The sequence below is a fragment of the Taudactylus pleione genome, unplaced genomic scaffold, assembly GCF_031769625.1.
Source record: "Taudactylus pleione unplaced genomic scaffold, aTauple2 ptg000095l, whole genome shotgun sequence".
Classification (NCBI taxonomy): Eukaryota; Metazoa; Chordata; class Amphibia; order Anura; family Myobatrachidae; genus Taudactylus; species Taudactylus pleione.
In genome coordinates, this window is record NW_028284497.1 from 1,353,842 (window position 1) to 1,357,898 (window position 4,057).

Sequence of the window (4,057 nt, forward strand, 5' to 3'; positions counted from 1 at the left end):
TGACACACACTGACACAGACACACAGTGACACGCACACTGACACACATACACACACACTGATACAGATACACACAGTGACATACACTGACACAGACACACAGTGACACGCATACTGACACACATACACACACACTGACACAGACACAAAGTAACACCCACTCTGACACATACACTGACACAGTGACACACACACAGACAGGGCCGCCATTGGGGGGGACTGCTGGGACTGGAGTCCCGGGCCCATACACTCAGACAGTGAGGAAGGGCCCGCCGTCCGCTCCTACACCTTCCCTCTGTGCCGGGCCCCTCAGTTGTCTGCCATGCTGCAACAGACACAGGCTGTCTCTCACTGCCTGGTCCCATACAAACATGCTCCGTTTGGGCAGTGTTTAGCCAATTTGAGCATCTGCGTATAAGCAGGGCTGTAGCGAGGATGCTCCAGCCCAGCTTCTCTGCCCAACCAACTGCCTTCAGGTGCCGGGCGACTTACAAATATACGACTGACCGCCGGCACCTGGTTGTTCCTGTTGGCCTCCTTCCTCCGGTGATGATGACAGCGCCGCACCACCTTGGGACCCCAAGAAGACAACGGGCCAGAAGTAGGCTGGCTGCTGGAGCTCAGCTGCCCAAGTAGGAATGTTGGGGCCCGGGAGGACTGAGCAGAACCCAGACCACCCATTAGCGTAGGTGCTATAAATCATTATATATATTATTTAAGGAGTGGGGTGAGGGGGGAGAAACTAATGCAACATATTTTATAACGGGAGGGGGTGAGGGGGAGAGAAACATTAAACCTATAAGGGGTGGGGGTGAAGTGTTGTTCGGACAGGGAAGAGGCTGTGTGTGTGTGTATATATATATATAGAGAGAGAGAGAGAGAGATTGTATCCACCAATATCGTTGGATGAAGGCACTCACTTAAAACAAATCACTTTATTGAGTCATTTTAGACAAAAATTCATTATATCCGTTTATGTCAGACACCCCTTCATTTGTGTCGACGTTTCGGTCTAGACCTTTTTCAAGACAAGTGTCTGTAGTAATATATAAAAAAAATAAGCATCTAAAAAAAGAGAAAAAGAAAAAAATGAAACACATCAAGTCAAATAACAAAGTCTATCTGGCCCCATTCTATAAAATACCCCCTAAAAATGATTTACAAACATACCATTAGACCTGTGAACTCAAAAAGTATGGTTCACCGTCAAAAGGATGTCGTTGGAAATCAATTTCTATGAAAAAAAAGCAATACATACATGAAATGACATTATACACCATTATGAAGACCGGAGCATGCTCTAACATAATCCCAAACGTCAAATGACAAGTGGAACAATCTAATAAGACAAACACTATGAGATGGACAATCTCTAAACAAAATATCACCCTTTTGGAGTGACCATCAACAATCATCCCCATAGAAGATATCACCATACATGATCAAATATGTGAAATTACCCGTACCTACACATGTGTGAGCCCATATGAATAACCGACCAATACAGACGTCAGAATCAATCCCAGTAGGTGACTAGCAATCCTAAACCACTAGGAAGCAATTGAAATGACTGAGTGTGACCCACGCTGGGAGTGAAACATACCTGTATCAACAAACTCCAAGTAGTTCAAAGGGCCCGCATACATAATGCTACTCAATAGTGATGCTCATCAGAACGACCATATAATTGCTGTATAAAAACCAATGCAGGAATTATATGTGTGAATAAATCACCATATATATAAAACTTAACCCATAAAGGATAGCATAAGAAAAAATGTGTATATAAGGGGATAGTTGATAACCCACCATTATTGAACATTGATTAGTATAGAGAAACATAAAGCATGTGACTAGTGCCTAGGCACAGAGTTACAATACCTTTATCAGCAACATCTCAGTCAAATAAGCAATCCGCGCGGGATACGCTGCCCGGTCGTGTTGGTCATCAGAAGGCCGGTATCATAATGTCCTTAATGCTCCCTTTAAATACCTCCTAAACTCGCGCTCAAACGAGTACGTCATCAACCCGCGTCACAAACTCCGGACGCGATGGAACTTAGTCAAATGACTAAAAACATACGGCGGCTATCTTTGAGGCCAAGAATACAGCGTATTAAGGGCAACCTATGCCCATACATCCAAAACAGAACAATTCCAATTCATATAATGAAAGGACTACAACGGCCATCTCAAAAGACAAATAATATATACACGTAACAGGCAGACATTGCCCATAATGACAATCTCCCCATAAATAGTACGTCATCAACCCGCGTCACAAGATCCGGACGCGATGGAACTTACTCAAATGACTAAAGACATACAGCGGCCATCTTTGAGGCCAAGAATACAACGTACTAAGGGCAACCTATGCCCATACATCCAAAACAGAACAATTCCAAGTTATATAATGAAAGGACTACTCAGAAGACAAATAGTATATACAAGTAACAGGCAGACATTGCCCATAATGACAATCTCCCCATAAATAGTATGTATCACTAGATATAGAACAGGACCAGATAGAAAATGAACCAGAGGATCCCTAACTAAATACCATGTGTGGCCCTTACCTTATATAGAACATTATATAAACCCAGAGAGCACATACAGAAATAATAGGGAAAAAGCCCTAAATAATAAGTACTGAAGAATAAAAAAATAAAAAATTATATATAGATCAAAATATAAATACAGAAAAATATATATAAACAAAATAATATACAAATATATAAAAAAATTAAATAAACAAAACAAAATATATATACACATGTATATATATATATGTGCTCACACCCACCTATACATACATATGAGTATACATATACCCATACATATATACATACATCCACATACATGTATATATAATGAAAAAATAACTGAACAAACATAATAAGAATATACATAAAAATATATATGAACAATAAAGTAAAAAATCAACAAAAACATACGAATGGAAGAAAACAAAAAACACCTGATATAGTGCAGAATAAGAAAAAAGGGTGTGATTCAACGACAAATACCATGTAAAAACCAAGAATAAAATCCCAAAGTGAAAAAAGTAAATGATACACCTAATATTACAATCCAAACCAAAACAGACCACAAGTGATAATAATAATATAAATAAAAACACCCAGTGGGTTATGTTCATTAAGACCACGGGGGGCTACAGTATCCAATGTGTATATCCAATAACACTCTTTCTTCTTTAAGAGCGTCAGTCTATCACCGCCTAACTGAGGTGGTGGAATCCAGTCTATTAGTTTGCATTTCAAACTTGCCAAGGAATGCGATTTCTCCAGAAAGTGTCTGGCAACCGGTTTATCCGTAGACTTTGTTTGGAGGGCTGCCCGTATTGACGCACGATGATTGGCCATGCAGTCACGGAATCTCCTTGATGTCAGTCCCACGTAATATAGACCGCAGGGACAAATTAAAATATATATAAGGTGGTCTAAGTTACAGTGTAGTCGATATCGGATCTTAATTTTACGTCCAGTATGAGGATGAGGAAAGGTGGGGCTAGTAACCATTGCACTGCATGATATACAATTATATATATTATATATACGGTGATTCCACATAGTGAAGGTCTGGATGTACTCAGGAAGGCCTTGAATAAAAGTCCGGTGGAAGTTGGGTCTATAGAATGCATCCTTGAACTGGCATAGTTTGTGTTGAAATATAACCACTTCAGATATAAAGATGCGTATTATATGCAGTTGACGGGAACGGCGATGGGCTCCAGTTTGGCGCCCTCCTACGCCAATCTGTATATGACACATTATGAGGAACATTCATCTACTCCCAATATGGTACTCAAATATTATTTTACTGCCGGTTCATCGACGATATTTTTCTCCTATGGCGCGGAACAACTGCATCCTTTGAAGCAATGGTCTCTGCTTTAAATACATTGAACACCCCAATTCGTTTTACATTTCAAGTTGATCCTATATCTGTCAATTTTCTAGATGTATCCATCTCTGTTAAAGAAAGTGTTTTATCCACCACCTTGAATAGGAAACAAACTGATAGGAATCTGCTTCCGA